Source organism: Cavia porcellus, unplaced genomic scaffold (genome assembly GCF_034190915.1).
Source record: "Cavia porcellus strain 051 isolate PalLab524CR breed Dunkin Hartley unplaced genomic scaffold, mCavPor4.1 scaffold_15, whole genome shotgun sequence".
NCBI classification, from domain to species: domain Eukaryota; kingdom Metazoa; phylum Chordata; class Mammalia; order Rodentia; family Caviidae; genus Cavia; species Cavia porcellus.
The window spans coordinates 29,592,165-29,618,169 of NW_026947498.1; positions in this window are offsets into that span (position 1 = coordinate 29,592,165).

Genomic DNA, 26,005 nt, shown 5'->3' on the forward strand with positions numbered 1-26,005 from the left:
TATTATGTTAACACATTACTGCAGGGACCTGGCCAAGATCCCCAATCTCCCAAACAAGTGTAAGTTGAAGGCTTATCATAAATGATATGAGTGGTGGGATTTTAGGGCTTCAGGGGAATCAAAACCCTCTTCAGAGTTTGAGACTGGGAGTTAAGATGAGGAACGTCCTGGGAAGCTTGTATTTATTTTTTCAATCAAGGAAGGCATTAGAGTGGAAATCATAGGAAACTAAGCAAGATCTTGGGAATGGTTCAAAAACCTTTCCAAGTAGCAAATTACACTAATTTAGGAGAAGTATCTTGACCTTGAGTATAATCCTGAGATGACTCACAAAACATACATAGTTTGAATGCTAAGAAGAGTCAGTGGGAAATCTTAGATGGGTGACACCAATAATCTCAGTTCTTCCTTTCATATCATAAGGAAATATGCAAAACCAGTCACTTTGAATTTGTGGTCCCTAATACATTATTTACTCTCATAATTCACTTAAGATAGTAAACTTTTTGAAACTTTTGATGCAAGTTTCAAATGTGGCAATTTTACTTTTAGCTATTATTACTCATGTCATTTCTTAAAGTTAAATTCACATTTTTAACCTTGTTTGAAGAAAGATAATATGCCAGCTAACCTAAAATTGAATGTTTCTTTTATTTGAATCAATTCTTTTTATGAATTAAAATAACAGGTATCTGATATAATTTGTATCCAGATATCAGTCCACACTTCAAGAAGGGTTTTGAAAGGTGATTGGTTTATTGAAGCACTACAACTAATTGTGGCATTATGGTGTGGGGCCCAGTAGGAAGAAGCAGGTCTCTGGTTGTTACCAGGAAGGCTCACTCTCTCTGAATTACTCCTTCTTGACCCTCTGTGCTTGCCATCCACATCCCCTTAGCAGCTGTTTAGGTACTGCTCTTCAGCAATGCCAGCTGATTATGGACTGAAACTCCCTACAAACTATGACCCAAAATAAAAGCTCTCCCTTGAATTTCGTGTGCATTTTGTTCCAGCAATAGGAAAGAAGACTAATACAGTATTGGATAACAAACAACATTTCAAAGTAATAAAATGGTTTTATGATTACTGGGGGAAAACTGGAAAAATAAGGATATGGGTTAGAGTGATTACAATTTCACATCTGTGGTTTCACAGACATTGGATTCTTAGAAATTTTTGATAAACTAGTTGCCTATTATTCTATGTAAAGGTTAAACTAAAATCACTTCAAGTATATATAATACACAGTTTGGATTTTATATACCTTTTAAGAATAGCAACAGAATATTGCTACTATCTTAATATCTCAATAAGGGAAAACAATGGCTTTGAACTATTGATTTTTTATTATATCTACTTCAGTCATTACAACTTCAGTTAAGTATTGCAGAAATAACTATTAAAAAGTGAAATACACAGGTAGTTACTGAAGTAGAGCTGCTTCTAGCAAAAAAATTTTAAGTGGTTGCATTACAAATTTTAGCTATAATTGACTAATTAAGTGTTTAATACAGGAAGTTATATAAGTTCAAAGCAGGAAAACAAGGATAAACTAGTCCTGTAAGGAAAAAAAAAAAAAAAAAAAAAAAACAAGTTTAGAAAGAGCAAACTGTGAAAAATAAGTGAAAAAGGAGCTCAAAAGCTAAGAGCAAGAAGTAAACACACATGCAAACAAACCGTAAATAGACACAGACAAGAAGAAACTGAGAATTAAAAATGAAAAAAGAAAGGGTTAGTATGTGTTGAAAATAGGTTATGTAATTATTTTTCCTATAACAAATATAAGATTTCATTTTTATAAATGCTAATAACATGTCAGAGAATAAAGAATGTACAAGGTAATAAAATTTTAATTATTTTAATAAATAAAAGAGTAATTTTGGAACATGTCTAGTTGCTTAGCTCTGAGTAGTGAATTTATTAGTTTTTTAATGCTTGGTCCCATTATCTAGTAGATATTTTTGAGTTGAGTGGTTAATTTCAATTTACCAGAATTAAACTTAAAATATATTTGAACTACCAAAAATAAGTAGTAAAGAACTGGTGTAGTGAAATAAAAAATAAAAATACAAACAAATGAGGAAAAATAACAAAATTATAGATATAAGAAAATAAGTACATGTAATTACATATAGTAGTTTCTTAGCTGCAGGTTCTTGGTTTGTTTAGATCAAGAAAAAGAAGTCATTATTTTCCATACTTCCTAACTGATCTTATGATTGCCTCTCTATGGTGAAAGAAATCTAAGAAATGCCATTTTTATTCCTTAAATGGTAGATACCTGGTGAGACTTGCTTAGCTGTGTTTACTTTCTCAAAGTCCATCTGACAACCTTAACAGTTCATTAGTACTAACAAGTCAGAGAAGTGAACTTTTCAGGAAAAACATTCTTTATTGCTTAAATTGGGTAGCAGATAAGAATAAACAAAAAGTGGATATTAAATAGCACATAACAATTTCTAGTACTCATTATTTTATTTTAATGTACAGTAGGAAAAAAGTTAAAGACTGACAGGGAATTGAAAATCTGTCCATTATTTTTTCCTAGTTTAATATGTAATACTGGATTAATTATGTTTACATGTGGTTACCTAAAGCCAAAAAGGTGGTGAAAAGACTGATTCTCATGTTTCCATTTATCCTATTCCAGAAAATCTTTGCTACTTCATTTCTGAGTCAAATCAACAGTGCATTATGTTATGACCTGAACCAACTTACTTAGAAATGATTTTGCAGCTTACCTTTATGGTGTCCAATCTTAATTTTTATAACACACAAAACACAAAAGCAGAATAAAAACAGAAAAACTTCACCTGACCACATTATTAAAGTTGTATATTATGATACCTTGGCTTTAGTAGGCAATTCATATAGCAGGATTATTATTTTTGCAAACAGGCTCAATTTTTATTTATATTTGGAAACTGTGAACTTTGAATATAATTTCTTTTATATTTCAAGGAAAATTTTGCCCATTGCACAAGAATAACCTCCCAGTGTACAAATCAAATATCCTAACAATATTGCAATGTTTGATCTCTTTGCTCCATTTGTATTTTCCTGATACTCATTACCAAATACGGAATTATCAGAGCCATCTTTTCTTTTTACCTCTTTTTACCTTTTTGACTATTCATTGGAAAAATTCTCTCCCTTCAAAATCTAATGCAATCGTGATATGAATAATGTTTCTTATTTTTACAAGTGTAACCGATAGCCTTTCTCTGAAGTTTCCACCTTCCATTTCATGATTTTCATTAGAAATATTAGGTTTAATCTCTACTAACAATTTATTTTAATGCCAGACATAATGAACAATCGTTCCCTCCAATTTTAAAAAAATATTTTTTAATAATTTGTACTTTTATTACTGACTTTCTCATACCATATTAGTTTTTCTCTCTTTTTCCTGGTATTAAGGATTGGACCTGAAGCCGCTTGAATGCTAGGTAAGTAGTTCACCATTACCTACTTCCTATCATTTTTATTTGTTTGTTTGTTTGTATTGGGAGTCAAATCATGGCCTCACACTTGCCAGGTAGGTTCTATGTCTCTGAGGTATATCTCTAATCCATTTCTAAAATTTATTTCAATGAGATTTCTAAGTTTGCCAGGTTGGCCTTGAACTTGTATTCTTGTGCCTCACCTCTAGAGTATCTGAGATTACGAACAAATGCTTCACAGAATTTTCTTTATTGTTTTTCAGGGATAAAAATTATACTTATGTTGTGGGGTTTTTTTTGTTTCTTTTTTTTTTTTTCATTTTTTTTTGGGGGGGGGGTTTAGATTGTTTTGGTTTGGTTTCTGAAACAGTCTCATTCTTCAGTTTAGATTAGTTCTGAACTTACTATGTAGCCCAGGCTGGCCTCAAACTCTTGGCCACCCTGCTGCCTTTTATGGTTCTTTTCATGGATGCTGGTTAATGTTTGACTCATGTATGTCTTTTTCTGCTATTTTGAGACCTTTTCTTTAATTTCATTCAATTTCTGGAATTTCAGGATTTCCCTTTGAGGGAATCAATATGCAATTCTGAGAAAGTTAACATATCCATTCTATTTGACTTTAAGCTATAATATTTTAGTTACTTAATGGTTTATTATAAACTATTCTAAAGTATAGTGGGTAATAGAGACAATAATCATTTATTTTGTTCACATGTATACAATTTTGATAGGGACTTACAGGAGAGCTTATTTCTGTATGATGAAGCATAATCTGGAGTTGTCCATCTGGGCATGAAGATCTATTTCATATCTCTGATTGATACAACTGTCACATTCGTGTTCACTGTCATTTGGAGTTCCACTGGGACTTTTAGTCAGAACTTCCAGTTTCTCTCTATGTGAGTCTTTTTGGAGCTGCAGGGATTTCTGTTTAAACCTATCCGCAGGTTCCAGTGGAGGACAAGCTATGAAGACCAGGTAGAACCGGCAACACTTCTGACAACCTAGTATTTGCAGTCCCAGAATATCACTTCTGCCAAACTCCATAGTTACAGTAAGTTGTCAATTGGAGAGGAACTCAACTCCATTTATTCGTAAAAAAAAGAGAAGGGAATGGTTTCTGATTTTTAATTTTGGGTCGATATCAAAAGTGATCAACTTCTCATCCCGAGCCTTGTCTTAGACTTTGTTCTCAACCTGGAATTTCTTTCTTCTTTTATCCTTTCATATTGTTTTTCTTTCTACCTCTTCAACATATTTAGAGATCATCTATTTATTTATAACTCCCATGATCCTTCTCTATTGTGTCTCCTCTAAAGTTTTTCCTGTTAAATATCAAAGCTTTACTTCTTCCTGACCTTTTACCATTGTTATTACTATTACTATTATTATTATTATTTTACTTTAGAGAAGGGGAAAATTTGACGTGCAAGTTTATTTGTCATAGATTAAACATACTGTTTTTTGTATTTGAGTCATCTAGCTATTTTGAACTTGTAAGTTGTAACATTTAAATACTTTTTTTTCCTAAAATATACATGTTGTCTTGAAGGGGAATATTTTCATTTTTTATTTTAAAAAAGCAAAACAGAAAAAGGATGCAAATGACACAGAATTTCAAAAAATATAGTAGGAAACTAACACTAATCACTACACTGCATATTGATACCTTTTAAATTTATTTTTAATTGATATAGCATAATTGGAGGATGAAGCAAGGAGATTGCCTGTTCAAGCCTTCCTTTGGCAAGTTAGTGGAGGGACTGTGTCTCAAATAAGTAATTAAATAAGTTAGTGAGCAAGTAAATAAATAAGGCTAAGGATGTAGCTCAGTGTAAAAGCTCTAGGTTTAAATACCATCACCTAAACAAAGCAAAACAAAAAAATACAAAATAATACCTATTAATGTGATGATTGATGTTTTCATACATGTATGCTTTATGTAATGTGTGAACCAGATTAAACCTAACCCTCTCCTTGTTTATTTTTATTAGTAAAAGCTTTTAAGAATATACATTCATTAACACATAATAATGGTACATATTAATATAATTCATTGTGAGATTCATAGACATGCATAGAGGGTACATGGGTCATGCTCAACTCTTCTCTCCTTTTCTCCTTTAAACCTCTCTATATGCCTCATAATCACTATTGCATCTTCAGATCATTTTTTTTTTCATTTTTAAAAAGCTTCTTGAGTTTTCACATATGAAACAGATCATGCCATCATTGTGTTTGTGTGTTTGGCTTATTTTGTATAATGTAGTATCTCCTAGTTACATCCATTTAACTGAAAATGACAGAATTTTGTTCTTCTTTATGGATGAATAATGAAGCATACAAAAGACATATTATCATTCCCATATTTATTGTGTGCAGTAATTAACTTTCCCATTACTAAGTCGTAATATCCAACCTCCACAACTTCAAGGAGGAGAGGTTCCGTTTGTCTTACAGTTTCAGGCAATTCTGTCAATGGTCTTCTGTTTCCAAGCTAGAAATGTCACAGCAGAAGGGTGTGGCAAGGCAAAGATGCTCAATTTATAGTTACTATGAAGCAGAAGAAGAGAATAGAGTCAGAGAAGAAAGACCAGAGGCAATATATAGTGCACAAGGTCTTACCTCCCTGGTGTGTACTTGGGCAATTTCCTAGGTTTTTCTCCACCTACTGAAATTAACATCAGAATTAATCACTCCATATGGCACTTTTCCCAACAACTAAGAAAAGAAATGAATCTCTGAGCTCATCAACAAATAACTAGTAAAAATAAAAACCTTGCTAAATCATTTTTTCTAAATTTTCGAAACACAGTATTTATTGTTATTATAAATTACTACTCCTATCTAACTCTTTTTCTGGGAACCAAACTCATGACCTCATATTTGTCAGGCGGCTGTTGTGCTACTGAGCTACATCTTCAACCTCTAACTTTAGTACCCACTGATTAAATTTCCCTAATCTTTTTCTCACTGTTTTGCTCCCTAGTATCTGGTAACCATGATGCTACTTTCAATTTCTGTGAGATTAACATTGCTTAATTTCAAACATAAGTGAGATGGTGTATACTTGTCCTTCTGTATTTGATTCATTTCACTTAACATAGTGACACTCAGTTGCATTTATGTTGTTGCAAATAGCAGGATTTATATTTAATGACTAAACAGTATTTAATTGTGTAACTTTTCTACATGTTCGTTATCCATTTGTTAGCTGATAGACACTAAGGTTGTTTCTATTTCTTAGTTACTGTGACAACATTTCAGTGAACATGGGGGTGCAGATGTCTCTCCAACACACTGATTTCACTTCCTTAGAGTATAGAGTTAGTGAGACTGCTGAATCACATCATGTTGAAAATTTCTAGCAACTTCTATATGCTTTTTTTAGAGCCACATTAATTTACATTCCTCCCAACTCTGTGTAAATGTTCTTTTTTTATCCCCACTCTTACCAGTGCTTTTTATCATTAGTCTTTTAAATAAGTTATTCTATGATTTGCTGTGACATATCGGTGTGATTTTTATCTGTATTTTGCTGACTACTAATGATGTTGAGAATGTTGCATATGTCTGTTGTTCTTGGTAGGTCTTGCTGTGACAAAAGTCTATTTATTTAAGGCTATTTTCCATTTTTAAATTGGATTATTTTCTTGTTTGACACCAAGTTCCTGAGGTTTCTTATATATTTTGGATATCAACTCCCTCTCAGATAGTTTACTTAAAAATATTCTTTCCTTTATTATTTTCTTTCTGTAGGTTGTCACTGCACTCTACTGAGTGATTCCTTTGCTGTGCAGAAGCTTTATAGTTTGATGTCATTCCATTTATCTATGACTATTTTTTGCTTTTATTTCTGTGCTTTTGAGATCTCAAAGAAATCTTTGTACATTTTGATGTCTTGAATTTTCTTGTTTTGTTCGTGTAGTTTCATAGTTTCAGCTATTACATTTAAATCTTCAATCATTTTTGAGATGGTTTTGATAACTTGCAAGAGATAAAGATCTTGTTTCACTTTTCTTCATGTGATCCTATTTTCTCAACATCGTTTATTGAAAATACCGCACTTTCTCCAAAATGTGTTCTTTGAATATTTGTCAAAAATCAGTTCATTGTAGATGCACGAGTTAATTTCAGCTTTTTAAAGTTTATTCCATTGTTCTATGTATCTATATTTATGCCAATACAATGTTGTTTTTATTGTTATAGTTTGGTAGTATCTTTTGAAGGCAGGTATTATAATGTCTCTTTGAATGCTTTTTGCTCAGGATAATTTTGGTGAGTCAGGATTTCTTAGTGTTCTACTTAAAGTTTAGGATATTTTTCCTAGTTCATTGAAGAATTATTGGTATTGTGATAAAAATTGCACTGAATATCTCAGTGCTTTGTACATTATGGGTATTCTAATAATATTTATTCTTTTAATCCATGAACACAGGATTGATTTTTCAGTTTTTGAGTCTTTTTAAATTTTGTTCATCAATATTTTAAATTTTCATTTGTAGCTATTTCACCTTATTAAATTTATTTTTTGGATATTTTTGCATTTACTTGAAATAGAATTTTTGACTTCTATTTAAGATAATTTTGTTATTGGCATACAGCAACATTTGTATGTTGGTTTCATGTCCTGCAGTTTTGCTGAAATCATTTATTGATTCTAGTTAGAATGAGATTTAAATATACAGGATCATGTCATATAAAAACAATGTGAGACAGAGACTGGCAGCTGCTGCAAACCAGGTAAGCAGTAATTAGGAGTAATCCAAAGACCAGCCCCTCCCTTCCCTACTGCAGTGATACAGGTTAAGTGTGAGAAGGTACAGAGACCAGCAAGAAAGTCAGCCTCACAGCCAGACCCTAGCCAGAGTGCACTGGTCAGGCAGGACTAGCAGAGTGAAATTGTCAGAAGCAGCAGTAAAATACAAGCCAACATGTGGCAAGTCAAGTTGTGCAAGGGAACAAAGCAAAACCAAATAGAAGCAGGTGAATGAGGATTCCCTTTTCTCTTTTTTTCTCTTTTTATTTTTTATTATCTTTTTTCTCTCTTTTCTAATCAGCTGAGAACTCCATGCACAGTCTACCATACCCCAAACTCCGAGAACGAATTCAGTTATCTTTGTTTAATTCACTATCTTTCTTAAATTTCCCTACCACAGGGTGAAAACATGGTATCAAGAAGAAACACTTCGCATACAACTCCCAATGTGTGAACGGTTACTCCTTGGGTTAAAGATAAAAAATTAATAGTTACCACAGTTTGTCAGTATCCAAATTGTAGTTAATGCTACTGTTATTGCTAATTATATCATGTCTGTTTAAATCAGTTGCTTTCCCTTTTGTAACAATACCAGGAAGTTTTGGGGTAGTAATCTCAACACACCACAGCACCAAAGGATTGGGTACTGAGTGAAATAGATACCAACACCTCACTCTTTGTTAATGGTAAGGAAGGATCTTGGAACAGACACAAACCAAGAACTCCTTACACACAAAAGACATTCAAGTAGAACGAACCTTATGTGAAGAGAACTTGATACTAGTGGTAAGGTACCTACATAAAAAACTTACAAGGATCAAAATAGAATCTAAAATGAAAAAGTTTGAAATAGAAAATAAGACACAGAAGAAAAATTCAATCTCAGAACTCCAGCCCAACAATAGCAAGTCATGGAGACAATGTGATAGTGGAAAATGGAATACGCACATATGAAATTTCTAAACTGATAGCAACTGAGATGAAGAAATAAATCCAGTCTGATGTATCTTGAAAAACTATCTTTCAAATTAATGGAGATATGTTATTTCCATGAAAAAGAACAATGGAAGAAATTCATAACCACCAAGCCAACTCTACAAAGAGTACCGAAAGCTATTTTAAAGATAAAAATGATCACAACTGCAAGAACAGCACAAAGAAACCAGCAGGCAGGGCAAGCAGTTAACAGAGAGCAGAAATAGGGAACCGATAGCAGGAAAATAGCATGATAAAGATAAGTCGATGCATGTCAGTTATAACCATCAATGTAAATTGCCTTAATTCACAAATCAAAAGAAACAGACTGGCAGAGTATCGAGAAAATTCAACAATATTCTGCATATAACAAATACATTTTACTATAAAATAAATTTAAAGATTGAAAGTCAAATTGTGGGAAATAATATTCCATGCAAAAGGAACCCAGAGAAATTCAGGGATAGCTATTCTTTTGGCAGATAGCATAAACTTCAAACCAAGAATGATAAAAAGAGATAAAGAGACAAAGAATGATAAAAAAGAGACATACTTGTTAGGGAATCTTTGTCTTCAAGAGGAGGAGATAACTAACATGAATATGTATTCATGAAACATGAGAGCACACAACAATATAAGACAAACAATACTAGACATGAAAAATCAAATGAGCAATAACATAATTGTAATGGGGGACCTTAATACCCCACTGTCACAATTGAGAAACCAGACAAAAAATCAGCATAGAAATATCAGAAATGAACCAAACCTGTTAAAAAAAGGTATGTAGTCAATGTTTACAGAGTTTTCCACCCAACATCAGAATTCTTCTCAGCTGCATAGGGGATGCTATTTAAAATAAACAATATACTAGCCCACAGATCATACTTAAGTAAATGCAAAGGATTTGAAATTATCCCGTGCATAATAGTGCAATGAAATTAGAAATCAATGGCAAAAGAAACCACAAAAGTTCCGTAAACACATGGTAATTAAATACCTTCTTCCTGATCAACCAGTGTGTCACAGATGAATTAAAGAAGAAATTAAACAATATCTAAAACTAAATGAAAATGCATATATAACATACCAGAACACATGAGACACAATGAAAGTAGTACTAAAAGGGAAACTTATAGCAGTGAATTCTCAAATCAGAAAAACATAATGGCACAAATAACCTAAAGTTCCATCTCAAGCTTCTAGAAGAAGAGCAAGTGAACCCCAAAGCTGATAAAAGGGAGAAAATTATAAATATCAGAACAGAAATCAACACAATTGAGACTAAGAACACAATAAAAGAATTAATCAAATAATTGGTTCTTTGAAAGAATAAATAAAATTGATGAACCCTTAGTCAATATTATTACAAAAATGAAAAGACTCAAATTCATTCAGTGTAGAATTAAAAGGGTAAAATCACTACAGACCCTGTGGAAATTCAGAAGATCAGCAATAACTACCTTGAAAATCCTTACTCTCATAGGATGGAAAACACACTAGAAAATGGAGAGGTTCCTAGTTATGTATGAATTGCCAAATTGAATAAAAAAGACATAAAATTTCTGAATAATTCAATGTCAATCAACAAAATTGAAAATGTAATTAAAAACCTACCAACAAAGGATAACACTGCATCCTGATGGATTCACTGCTGAATTCTACAAGAAATTTAGAGGAGATTTAATACTAATCCTCCTCAATATCTTTAATGAAATTGAAAGGGAAGCAATACTGCTTGTGCCACTCCTAGTGGAAAGTATTACCTTGATACAAAAACCAGAAAAAATCTAATCAAAAAAGAGAACCATAGGCCAAGTTCTCTAATGAACATAAATGCAAAAGTCCTCAATAAGACACTAGCAAGCAAAATGCAGCCAGTTATCGAGAAGATTATGCACTATGACCAAGTGGGATTCAACACAGGAATTCAGGGATGGTTCAACATATGCACATAAATAAATGTAACACACCAGATCAACAGATTCAAAGAAAAAAATTACATGATCATTTCAATAGATACAGAAAAAGCTTTTGACAAAGCCCAACACTCATTCTTGATTAAAAACTCTACAGAAAATTAGGTTAGTCTTTATCACAACTTGATAAAATCCATCTATGACAAACCAACAGCCAACATTATTCTAAATGATTAAAAATTGAAAGCAATCACTCTAAAAGCAAGAACAAGACAAGATTATGTACTATCCTTGTTCCTGTTCAATATAGTTTTAGAAATATTAGCCAAAGAAATTAGAAAAGAGAGAGGAATAGAGTTTGATAGGAACTCTATAGGAAAGAAGTTAAATTAACGTTGTATACAGATGACATGATACTGTATACAGAACATTTGTCAAAATACTTCTAGATTTAATAAATCACCAAATTCAGTAGCATAGCTGGATACAGAGTCAACATTGAAAATGTCAATATCATTCCTTTGCAAAAAATTCACTGAGAGCAAAATTGGGGAAACCACACACATTTAATAGCATCTAAACAAAACAAAACAAAATAGAAATAAAAGGAATCAATTTAACAAAGTAAGTAAAAGATATATCTATTGAAATTTACAATACTCTGAAAAGGAGATGCAAGAAGATGCCAAAAAATGGAAATATATCCCTTGCTCATAGATAGAAATAACCAATATTGCAAGAAGGTCAATGCTGCAAAAATTATCACACAGATTTAATGCAATCTTGATCAAAATTCCATTAGCATATCTTATAGAATTAAAGAAAATGTTCCTGAAATTCATCTGGAATCAGAGGAGATCTATAGTAGCAAAGGAAGTCCTGAGCAACAAAGGCATGCTAGAGGCATCACAATTCCTGACTTGAAATTATAAAAGCTACTGTGACAAAATCAGCATGCGATTGACAAAACAAAACAAAACAAAACAAAACAGATCAGACCTGAGGATCAGTGCAACAAATTAGAAAATACAGACACAGCTATAAGCACATTCAGTCACCCTATTTTTGACAAAGTGGCCAAACATGCACAATGGATAGAAGATATCTTCTTTAACAAATGGTGCTGGAAAAACGCTGCCTACATGCTACATAAGACTAAAGTAGATACATGTGTTTATCACCAGTCACTAAACTAAAGTTAATAAAGATAAAGGATCAAAATATTAAAATAAAAACATTCAATGAAAGAGAACGTAGGTAGAAATCTTGAAAACGTAAGAAAGAGAGAGTTCGTGAACAAAACTTAGGTTGTGTAGGAAATCACTCAAAGGATCAACAGCTGGGATCTCATCTTATTAAAAAGCTTTAGCACATCACAAAAATGACCAATAGAATTAAAAAATGCACAAAGTATGAAAAAACTTAACCAATATCCCTTAAAGGAGTTTTATGTAGAACATATATAGAATTAAAACACTCAGATTCACCAAATTCAAAGGCCCAATCAAAAAATGGACATCTAAGATGAATACATATTTTTCTGATAAAGAAATACAAATAGAAAATAAACTTATGAAAGACAGTCAACATCACTTGTCATTTGAGAAGTTCAAATTCAAATCATATTGGGATTTCATATCACTCCTGAAAAAATGGCTAACATCAGGAAATCAGTAACAAATGCTGGCTGAGCTTTGAGGGAAAAGGAATCCTTTTTTACTGTTGAGGGAGTATAGGCTGGTACAACCACTGTATAAATGGGTACAGAGATTCTTTAAAAATCTAAGATTAAGGATCCCATTAGATCTATCTATTCCCCTTCTGTGTATCTTCCCAGAAGAATATATGTACACACAAGTTTATAGCAGCACAAGTTGTAATAGCTGAATGTTTGAGACAACCCAAATGCCCATTAACTGAGGAATGGATTAAAAAAGATATAGTATTTTTATACTTTGGGGTACTACTTACCCATAAAGAAGGATAAATTTGGGACTTTTGTCTTTTTCGTTTTTACCAGTACCAGGGATGGAACTCACGACTGGTTGCTTACAAGGCAGGCGCTTATGCCGCTGAGCTAAATCCCCAGCCCTGGGACTTTTATAGGTAAATGGACGCAGCTTGAGACTATACTTATAAGTGAAATAAATCAGAAATATGTGAAAGCACTGTTTTATCTCCTGCATGGGAGAAATTGAAAGAATTAATAAGATCTGAGATGCAAAATAGATATTGTGAAATGGGACAGATTTTATCAAAAGGAAAAATGAACTAGAATGGGTGAAAAGGGAGCAGACATTAGGTAAAGGGGATTTGTTTTGTTAATAATTTGTTGAAGATATTTGCATTTATGTCCATCAAGGATATTGGACTAAAAATTTCTTTCTTTGTTACTTTATTTTCTTTGCATTCTTGTCTCTTCTAGATAACAGGTTAATGCTGGCCTTGTAGATAGAATTTTAAAAAATTTTTACTTTCTATGTCTTAGGTTAACTTGAAAGGAATTGATTTTTGAAACTGGTAGACTTAAAGCAGCCACATAGTTCTCAATGTATTCAATGATATTCTGTTTGCTACAGATTAAATTTTGATACCTGTTTCTTGTTTCTTCAGTTTTTCTAGTTTCTCATGATTCAATTTCAATCTTGGCATATGAATTAACTTATATCTTCTTAAATTACCAATTTTGACTAGAGATATAGTTCAGTGGCACAGTGCTGGGCTAGCAAGCACAAGGTCCTGAGTTTAATTCCCAGTACCGAAACAAACAAACAAATAACCAAGCTTATTGGAATGTACTTGACTATAATTTCTTCTAATGTTTTTTTGTTTCTCTGTGATCAGTTGTAATGTCTTCCTTTTCATTTCTTGATTTTATTTGCCTCTCTTGGTTTTTAAGCTCTATTTGTTTATTTTATCAACGAATAAGCTGTTTATTTCATTGAAACTTTTTATCTTTTAGTCTCTTTTTCATTATTTTTTCTGTTAATTTTGAGTTTGTTTTTATTCTTGTGCTTCTACTTCCTTAAAATATAGCAACAGTTCGCTTAATCAGAATTCTTTCTGACTTTTTTTTTGATACAAGTGTTATATTATTTAGAGTTCACTAGAGGAACACAACCAATATAAAATACATGTACAGAGCTTTTATTGGGTAGCCTAGAGTTTTGGAAGTGGAAGAGTCCCATTGCTCATCTTTGGAATCCAGTAAACAAATACAAAATAGCATATGTACAGGAAAGAGCCAAAGGATTCAATAACAGACAAATGTTAAAGAACTGCAAACTCTCTGTAGTCACTAGTGTTAGTCTGTTGGGAAGCCAAAGAATCTGCCTTAGAAGTCTGAATGAAATACAGAAGAAGCATCCAAAGGCAATGTCAAAGATTGGCAGATTGGCACTACTATCATAAAGTAGGGGGCAAGACTTCAATTTTCCTTTGATTTTCTTTCCAGGCTATCACTCTGATGGTTCCTGTACTGTGATAAGGTTTTCTAGGGGGATCATTATAAAATATATGTATAATTATATTAAGAGGTTCACTAGGTAAGTTTACAGGATCAGAGGCGGAAGAGTCAAAACAGCCGTCTGGTAGATAACAGGTTGATGAATTCAAAATCACCACCGGAGTGCTGGACAGCTGGAGGACCCAACAGGTGCAGGCTGAAGGCCTGCAAACTCAGTGTAGAGTCACCAATGCGAGTTTCTGTTGGAAGGGAAGAAACTGGAGACCAGTATCCAAATGCAATGGTGAAAACTGAAGATATTTACAAGAGACCTGGACAAGATCCTCAACTGCCTTTAAGAGGGGTACAGCAAAGGATGAAGTGAAAGACAGAGGCAATTTTACTAATGAATAAAAGGACCGAGAGGTCAGTACTTCAGCATTGGGAAAGACAATGTCTCTCCAAGATTGCCTCTATTTATTGAGCATGTACACATATGCATTTTCAAAGGGCACAGTGAGTAATTCATGGACCATTGATGGTGATTGTGGTGCACTAGTAGAAGAGAAACAAAACATTATTGCAAGAATAAGTAATGGTTTAATAAAAATCTGGGGATTTTTTTCCCCAAAAATAATTTTTACTGCCTCTAGTACATTGTTCTAAAGATCCTTGTCATTCTCAGCAGGTCTTGTCTTGCCCTGTGAGAACCACACCCTGATGTACTATTGAGGCCTCAGGTACTAGCAGACAGAGGGGGTTTCTGTATTCCCATCTATTGACAGGGCAGGACAACAATGCTTCAATCAATCCCTACTCCCAATTTATAATTTGTAGTGCACAACACATCTTCCTTAAGAATAAAAAATACTCCCTTCTTTTATTTTTATGCTTTCCAGCCAATAAGATTATTGGTTGAGCCCACTTATGTATAGGTTTTGTTCCTGTCCCTTCAGCTTATTGATTTATCATTCAATCATCCACGCACACAAGAACAGCATAATCTACAGTTGGTTTAATTTTTCTGAGAGCTTCCCATCCTACATACTATCAGATTAGGTTTTGCTACCTTAGTTTGATTATGAGGTGAGGTCATTTTTGTCTAAAATATTTTAATTCTTGGAGCAATATTGGACATTGAACAATTCAGTGGTTTTCTAAATTTTCCTAATATACCTTTTTGTGCCTAACTTTTCAGAAATTACATGTATTCTGTTTATTCTATTTCTATTAGGCTATAGTTACCTTAGGATTTTAGAATTGGCTGTTATCCATGCCCAATTTGCCACATTCTATAGTTGGTATTACAGAGTGAGTCACTTTTTAACATTAGGAGGTGATCCAAGACCATATTTATCTCAATTCTATAAATGTTTCATACAGGCCCAATTAGATCCAAAGATGGCTTCTCCACAGTGAGAGTTTTATGGCCAGCATGCAAGAATTGAATCTTACCCTGGGCAGAATCACCATGCATGGGCTGGCTTCGGGATCCTATGACATGTCTGTAGCCACCCATGCCATCAAATATGTTGTATCCTTAGCCCACAGCCTGACAAATCCAGCACAGCATTAGAAAAAGTTAAAGGGTAATACAAACTTCGTGCTGCTGAGGAAAACTTAGGACCAAGACAACTGCAATAAGTCACAAGTTATAGTAGCTAGAATAAAAGCTTGATAGATTGTGTCTGATTCTGGGACACGACCTGTTCCAAACGATCCTTTTGTAGGTAGAATTAGAGATGAAGTTCTTTAAGACATCCTCAGTGTTAAATTTCATTTCTAAAGCAATGTGTTCTGGAGTTGTGAGCTTATTTCTCTGACTTACGCCCTCAGAGTGGGGTCCTCCTCCATGCTATGATATCTGAGATATGTAGTGTTGGCCAAGGTAGTCCTCTGGATACTTACACAGATGATACTCTTGTGTTCTGCCAGAATCACACAGTCACAATGACCTAGAGAATCTTAGTGGTACCCTGAGGCCCAAAACACCACTGGCATTGATGCAGGCTAAACCTTGAGACTGTTTCACTCATGCATAGATCTTTGCTTTGTGCCAGCGAAGTCATAGAGATAAATCTATAAGCATTGGTCTGATGATAGGTTTGCTCTTTGGAATTTGGAGAATGAAGAAGCTCATCCCCTGACCACCAACATTAAGCTAGGTCTTACCAGAGGATCATCGCTGTAGGGATTGCGCAGTCTCAGAAGCATGGCTCTCCTGATGATATCACAATTTTAGATACTGCATCTATAAGATCTGGTCTGTATTTGGGGGCTTTGGTGTTAGATCTCACTGTGACAGCCGTGGCTATGAGCTTTTAAAGTCTTCTGCTGACTTCCACGTTCTGCTCCCCAATAGGTGAGATCTTGCTCCCAGCTTAGCTACCAAAGTTTAGGGTAGAAATAAGTAGTATAGATGGTCACCTTGCCACTGGACAGTAAAGATTTTATGTTTCAGTTTCATTTCATGGATATTGGCCTTGTGGTAGGGGTCAGGAGGCTCTAGCCAGCTTTTGGTTTCACTGTGATAGATCTTATTGAGAGCCATCTCTCCAGGCTGAGCTACTTGGAAATGAGAAAGGGATGAACTCAGGACCTTATTTCTTCATGATTTCTTTTTATCTTTTCCTTTTGTTGTACTAAAAGCAGGCACTGTGGCTTCATTTACTTTCCAAAGCATTTGTGAATATAGTTGGGCACAGGCTCAAATCATGAAAGGATGTAGGATAACAATTATAAATGTACAGGAGGGCATGTTAGTAACTATAAGCCTGTGAAAATGATAAACACAGAACAGAACAAGAAAAGATATAATGGAGGAAAGAAAATATAGTAGGCAGCAAACAATAGCAGATCACCCCTTCTTAATCAGATTTTCTTTTTCTTATTTACCTCTTTGTCAAATTATATAATATAGTTTTTCTTTTATTTAAACAGCTATTTCCTTTTCAATTTTTCATGATTAGTATCTGTTTTTTCTGAACTGGTAGCCATTTACAAATTGTATATGGTGTCCTACATTTGATGATAATTTATAGGCATTAAATCCTGTTGAACCAGATTATCTCCACTTATAATGGGTAAAAAAAAACTGTAGAACTTGTTTCATATTAATATTTTCACTTAGACTAGATAAATTTTAGTTATCAGTTAATGAAATGTAACTTGTTGCTGAGTAGGAGATGAAAGACAGCCTGAGGGAGGATGAAGTTTCCACAATACAGATTTTTTGCGCATGATAACTCCCCCTTGTTTGATATGTGTTTGTGCACATCATGGTTTGCCTGTGTCCAGTTAAGTGTCGAAAGCTATCTAATTTAAATGAATATGTCACACAAAGGATTGCTGACATTAAAATTGATTTCCATAGAAGAGCAAAAAGTTGAGAGGAAAAATGAACAAAACAAACATTTCACCTGCGTATTCACCCTGCAAATTTTAACATACATTTTTAAAATACATTGAAGATGTGCCACAGTATAGGTAGTGTTCAAGTTCTTCTTTGAAATTTCCTAGGTCATCCCTAAGTGATTGGTGTGTCAGCCATCCTCTGCAGTGTAGGAACCAAATGCAACTGAGAAATGTAGAGATGTGGGAAGTCCAGCAACAGGACTCATTGGGATGCTCTACTGATGCACAGAGAACCACAACATAAAACCCCACCTGGGGCTCAACTCCCGAAAGACTTGGACAAATTACATGAAACACAAATCCAAGCGTATTTTCTGTTTCTTTCTTGGGTAAGTGGCCACTTATCTGCTCAAATCTAGTTAAAAGCAGGGACTCCTTCAAATATGCTCCCAAACAAGGAATTTAGCCTAAATTACAAATGTAAGATTCAAATCTTTAGATTTGCTAAGAGATCAAATTAATCTATGAAGCTTCTTGGGTGTTGTGTACTCAACAGTTTCTTTACTCCTTTTTAGGGTTATAAATCAATTAGGTAAAAAAAAATCCTTACATGCATTTATTTTTTATTGCATACATTTCTTTGCCTTCTCTGTTCTCTCAATCCATGTTTTAAAATAAATATTTGAAGTATAAAGAAAAGTTAATTATATTTGACAATGAAACACCAAAAATGGCAATCATCAAAATTTGTTGAATTCAGTATCTATCCACATATATTATTCTATATTTATTTCTTTATTTTTAAATTTTTTAAATTTTAAAGATAATAATACCAATGATACAAAACAGAATAAGACCAATCAAAACAAAACAGTGAAACTTCAAACAGGATAATAGGTCATCAACTATGGCTACCATAACATATCTTGTTATCTTTAAAATAGTTGTCCATTTCCTCAGACACAGTAAAATTGAATTAAACCATTCAAAACAGAGCATTGAACAAGATAAAACAGTAAAGTGTAACAAAATAAAGCAGTGAGAATAATATTGGTTTTGAAAAAAAAGACAGAAGAAAATCACACTTATTTGCTATATTGCATTCTGTCATTCTCCGAATAGGTGCTTAGACTAACAGCCTTAGTTCTACAAAGTTAATCAAACAATACAAATATTTAGTTGTTTTTGTACCTACAATGCTATCAACTCAGCCTGTCCTTCAAATCAGCCAGTTGCTTATGGGGTAGGTGTTGGGGGATCTTGATTCTTAGCCATGGTACCGATCAGCTCATGGGAAAGGCAATCTGACTTCTCTCTTCATGGGTCCCGGCCTGGTTTGTGTGGCTTATGAGACCAAGCTAGCTTCTTGATGTGCTCTTCCCAGACTTCTGGCATGACCTCTGTTGACTCACAGGAACAGTTGGTTTCCTTTTCACGGGTCTTGCATGGTGTATATATTTATTTTTTGCCCTGAAACTTCAGCAAATGTTAACATTGTGTAGCTTTATTTTTAAAATCCTACAAGCTCCTTTATTTATAATAATTTTGAATTTTAATATTTTCATGAATTTTATAATATATATGAATTAGAAGTTTATCTTTGTTCACATCAAATTATATTACACATAAATGTTTATATATTTTTATATGTATTTTAAATCTATTTGTGTTACTATAATTTATTTATCTTTATTTTAGTGTATTCATACTTATGAAGGCATCGTTTATTTGTTTTAATTAATGTAATATTTTATGTAAATTAATATGCTCATATGAATTTTTTAAACAATTTCTACTAAAATACTAAAAACTTTAAATATTTTAACAACTGACCTAGAATTATTTCTTTGAAATATTCTTGATTGTAGTGGTCTGGATTTCTTTTATAAATATCATCTTATGCGTCAGTATAGTTTCAGAGAAGCTGAAATATGTTTCTATCATTTTTACTGGTGTTTTTCTCAATCTTGCATATAATTCTCTTCATCATCAAACTTCTGTGATCAACAATTTCTCTTTTCTAGTTATCTTTAAGTACTTTATTATACTTTAATATCTTATTTTCTATATCATAAAGTATATTTTGAGGTTCTTCTTAATATTATTTACTGATACTGATCTTTTCAAATAGGTAATATATTTTCTGAAGTTAGGGAAGATTTTTTAAAAGTATAAAAACTGGTCTAAATATAGCAGGGCAATGAAAACATTAAGGAAGGGAAAGTATAATCTACACACTCTTCTAAGAGTTTGACACTATGTTTTAATTTTAGGGTACAAAAATATGATATCAACTATAAAATTAGCCTAGATGAACCTCAGGTACATTTAAATTCAGTTTCAAAATCAATGAGGGAAAATAGTATTATTAAGACTACATTTATAAAATTTTTTATACTTATTTCCTATATGAAAATATCCTAGATAATTTACCCTTACATAACTTGTCCAAATAAATAGAATAGTCTCATGTAGTCTTTATTTCTTCTTTCTCAAATCAACTTCATTGGAAGTCAAGTCAAGCTCACAAAACAAAATGTTGAAAATAACCAGTTTTTGTTTTGTATTTTGGTCGTTATGATTATCAGGACTCATGGGACTAAAAGGGAGTTTCCTTGTGTATCACAATGTTTCTTATGTTCATTTTGTTGTTACCCCCTTCATTCATGGATCTGCTGTAATGAAATTTATGCTTAAAAATCAAAAAAGGATATTTCCAAACAGGATTAATGTTTTGGAGTGGGTAATATTATTACTATTTTATTATACCTCACAACATACTGGAGGGAACATACTTAACTTAGAACTTTACAAGCAAATCTCCTTTGTCCTTTCCTCTTTCATTATGAACCTGAAAATAATGCCTTAGACAATCTTGTGTGCAGGGCATTCTTTTCAGTGCTTGCAGGTGGAAAAAAGAAAGAAAATGGAAAGTGCAGCAAGGAAGAAAAATGCCAATGAGCATGAGCACTGAATTGTTTACTATAGTGGATAACTGCCAATAAAGATGTCCTGAGGAATCCAGCCGAATGAGTCTCAGAACAATGTATCTACAGGAAGAGCAGTTAAAGCATGTTGTTGGTGAAGAGTGCCTCTGAGTATTCAAATAACACCTCTGTGCTCCTGCTAAAAGATGTCTGTAGACGGGAGAAAGTAGGCAGAAGAAATTCCTAATATTGCCAAAGTGGAGAGTGTTTTGCGAGGAGCTGTCCACTATTGCAGTGCTGAAATCAAAGTGGTCAATACATTAATTTATAACCGTAATACAAAATGTGAATGCTGTAATGTTATGCATGTATGAACATGGAAAATTAGGAATATAAATAGACACCCCAAGTTGTAAAGTTATACACCACCAACTTCTTTTAAAGCGACTCCCATTTATGAGCTCCTTGCTACTGAAGGCACTGGGGAAACTGAAGGAAAATATCCTCCTCTATAATAGAAACAGAGGGGAATTATGAGGCACCAATGACAATGTCAAAACATTATAAAATACAAATTTATAGGCATTTGATGATAAATTAGAGATCTCTGATGGAGTTTCTGTTCTGCTGCTTCTGCTGAATTCAGTTGACCTTGACAGTGTCTAAAACCCACCTGTGAACCAGGGATATAGCTCAGCAGCATAAACACCTGCCTGGCAAGCACAAAGTTCTGAGGTCAATTCCTGGTGCCAAAATAAATAAGTAAGTAAGTAAATAAATAAAGCAAATCCAAATGCATATCACTGATGAGCACTGAGTCAGAGTAATTGTCAAAATCTTAAGGCACACCCAGCTAATCAAGGAAGCCTTTAACTATGCTCACTCTCTAAGGGTCTCCTCCAGAGAATGTTTCCACATTACGGTAATGTCTTTAATTATGTTCATTTTGCAAGAGTCCTTCCTATTGTTCCCTGTAGTGTTTCTATGTTATGATAAACAATAACTGTGTTTCAACAAATCTGTTCAAGACTAGCCTGTCTGTCCATATATGACTCCATGCATTTAACCAATTATGTAAAAGTTTGTCACTTTGTGCCTCCCACTTCTAAATTCTATATAAACTAAGTTCTCTGTAAACTCAGTGCTTTTGCCATTGTGGAATTATCCCACAACAGTCTGCTGGCATGAAGTTTAAGTGCTGCCTTCTATTGGCTTCAAAATTTGACTTTTCTAGTAAAACAGGCTAGAAGATATGGATATATTAGTCATGAAATCATGAAATACTGAATTTTCAGAGGTGATTTTATACTACAAAGTGCATTAAAGAGTATACTGTAAAGAAGGCTGTATCTCATAATTGTTAAGAGTACATGCCGGAGCTGTAGAACAAGACTGGTGAATCTTAGGTCTTAAAGTAAGAAACACACAAGTTGGAATACCATGAAAAATTACTCAACTGTGCTTTTTTATATTTGTTACTTTAGAATAATTGTCAAAAACTTACAACAATCCCTACTTCATGCATATATTGTGGTGGTTAAATTATCTTACAATGGCAAAAATATTCAAGTTTACCCCAGGGCAGAGAAAGTATTATAAAATGATCACTATTTTAATATTATTATCACTCTAATTTCTTTTGAAGTTGTAATGTCACTTTCAACCAATAATGCAATATTTTGGCAGCCTCAAAGTAACACAATGAGTTTCTCATTCCAAAGTTTTGGATTTTGTTGTTTTTTTCCTCTTTTTTTCTTTCGCTCTCTTTCTTTCTTTCTTTCTTTCTTTCTTTCTTTCTTTCTTTCTTTCTTACTTACTTTCTTTTTTCTTTCTTTCTTCCTTCCTTCCTTTCTTTCTTTCCTTTCTCCTCTTTCTCTTTCCTTCTTTCCTCCCTCCTTTCCTTCCTTCTTTTTATCAGTACTAAAGTTTGAGACCAGGGCTGTGTGTACACCAGGAAAGCACTATACCACTGCATTATATGCCAGTCTCATTTAAAATTTCTTTTGAGACAAAGCTTTGCAAGCTGACCCAAAAGTTTTGATTTATCCTTTCAGCCTTCCAAGTCACTGTCATTACAGATATTTTATTTTTCACCACTAGGTTGCAAGTGGTTTATGAAAAAAGGCCGCATCACAATACAAAAAATGCACTCTTAACATAAGATCAAAGTCAATTAAACCCTCTACGGGTAAACTGGACTCTATCTGAAAACTTTTCTTTTTGTTAGACTAGTGATTAAACCCAGGGATACCTTAGGTATGTCTCAATCCCTTTTTAGTATACATATTTTTTGAGACAAAGTTTTATTAAATTATTATGAACCAAATTTGGGATCTCAAACTTCTCCTGCTTTTGCTATCTAAGTTCTGAGATTACAAATATGTGCGACCATGACTAGGTTGAAAATAATTATTAAGTGTACATTTTAAGAAATATTATTTAATAAAATTTGTTTGAATGCTTTTTATCCAAAAATTATGAATCATTAGCAGTCATTCAACACTTGTTATATTTAACTCCATGCTTTTTACTATATTTAATATTTTCATTTTTTAGACAACCAGATTTGATATTATTTCCAGTTTATATTAATTGGAGAGACTAACTAATTTATTATAAAGCCATGCCTGTTGTAAAAGTTCATAATGTTTAACAATCTTTTTGGTTCCATTTCCAAAATATTTTTTGGAAATATAATTTTTATTCCATTTTCAAAAAGATAAAATTTCCAAAGTAAAAATACTTTTTTATTCCATTTTCCAGAATATTTCAGGCTTGGTGCATAGTAAAGCTGAGTAACATTCCAATTAATTGGGAATAATTGACAGTAAGAGAGAAGACACAATTAAAAATCCAGATGAAATATAAGGAAGACTTCAATCAAGGAAGGAGTCATAAAACAAAGAAAAAAGAATGCTTTGGCATATAATTTGTGTGAATGTCTTTTAATCTATAAGGTATAACCTAGAATGTTGAAAACTTGCAAAATTAATTGAAACAAAATTTAAGAAATTGGTTACTATCTGCATGAAAAATGCAGTAAAAGAAAGTTAAAAATTAAGACAAATAAAACTGTTTTATGCACTTTTAGTAATCATAGGTAAATTAGAAATTATTTTGTCTAATTCAATTATTTTACTATTTAAAAGTGGCTAAGTGTTTTCTATCCTGTATATAAAGCAAAACCATATTTCACATCAATTTTGGAACTTTTTCTTAGAAGCTGGTGTATAAGGTAAAAGTTTTACTTGATTTTATTTGTCAGTAAGTTACAAAATATTCATGCATGGCAAGATTTCATTTATTTTAATAATGTGAGAATGTTTTTCATGCTTACTGAAATGCTTATTTTGAAATAAAATATTTTCTTCCTTCTACTAACATGTTATACAGAAAATATATTTTTAAAGTGGGTACAACACTACTGTACTAGCTGAAAGTGATTCAAATCACACACATGATATGATACAAGCCACTTTCTTTTTTAATTTAAAATTGTTTTTTTTATAGAATAAATAATATTTTACCCTTGAAGGATTTTCTTTATTTCATTTGTGGAAAGACCAGATAGGTCTCATAGGTCATTCACAGTTATGAAAGAAACAAAAAAATCTCTTCGGAGGTGAGATATCCTTTATTTTTCACTAGAAAACAAATTATTTGCCTGGATGGAAACCTTTTGTATCGCAGTGTAATTGCTGATATCTGTGGGGTGTCTTGGAAAATGAGATGCTCTGTCTCAAGGAGTTATAACTTATTCCTTTGCATAAAATCTGAATAAATAAACAGGAACAGATCTTGGAGTTTCTTGCCGAGAGGAGATACATGAAAAATAGCTGAAAAATCAGAACTAAAACTGCAAATTATTAGAAGTGAACATGATATGATGGTTTTTAGGGAAGGAATTGGGAAGATTTATAAATGTTATATACATTTTAAACAATATTTTGTACTTTCAATAAATACTGTGATCATGTTGTATCTCAACAGTGAATGTATATGGACAGAAAGTCAGAAAAGAAACAGAAACAGACAAATATTTAAGAAATTGAAATATGATAATACTTAACAGCCTTACGTAGCTTCATTCAATTCACAAAATTGTGAAAACGATCTATACAATAAGTAATAATTGACTTATATGCTAATTTATTCAACAAATATATATTGAAGGCCTACTACGAGCCCTTTTTTACACACTGTAGACAGAATAATGAACAAAATGACCAAATTGTATTTTAGCTACCAAATTACACAGTTATAGAGAACAGGGACCAATAAATATGTAACAGGTCAATTTGTGATAATGCAATGAAGAAATGAAGCCATGAGGGCGATCTGACTGCGATATCAGTCACCCCATTAACCTCCAGGCTTGGTTTGGGTGGGCGTCTCCTCCCTCCCTCCCTGCTCCGTCTGTGATCCTGCTACCCTTGTTGACTTGATCAAACTGGGGGACTACCCTGCAGGAGGAGGATTGTTTCCTTGCTCCCTGCTACATACTCTAAACAAGCTCAAAATGAAGAAATGAAGTAGATACTTGAAAAACAGCTACTGAAAAGGTCCTATCTGAATAAATATTTTTAAGAAAGAATCAGAGCCAGCCATGTAAGCAGGAGGAAGAAGGATGCTCAATATAATAGGAAAAAGCAAATGCAAAGGCCTGAAGTCAAAAACATTTGGTGTTTTAATCTAATAAAGAGCTAAAATGAGGCTTTATTCACATTACACTAGAAGACCATGGAGAAAGGAATTTCATATTTGAAATTTATTAAATATATCACGTGTGGGTTGCATCCTAACCTGATTATTTATTTGTTTTCCTTAAATAATTCTGACAAGAAAGCTAGTAAGATGATACTTATTGTTGGATTCTCTGTATATCAGACCCTTATTTCCAGTGGTCTACTTGAGTTTTACAGGCTGAATTGCGGCCTTTTCCCTTCCAAATACAGATGTCTAAATCTAACCCCCAGGATCTCAGACTGTGACTAGAGATAGCACCTTTAAAAGACAAGAATAAATGAGGTATTTGAAGTGGCTCGTAATTCAATCTGATTTATGTCTGTATAAAAAGATGTTATCAGGGCACACATATACAGACACACACTCAGGTACACACACACACGCACAAAGCAAGCATGCACACCCGTTCGAGGATACTTGAAGTAAATGGTGTTCTA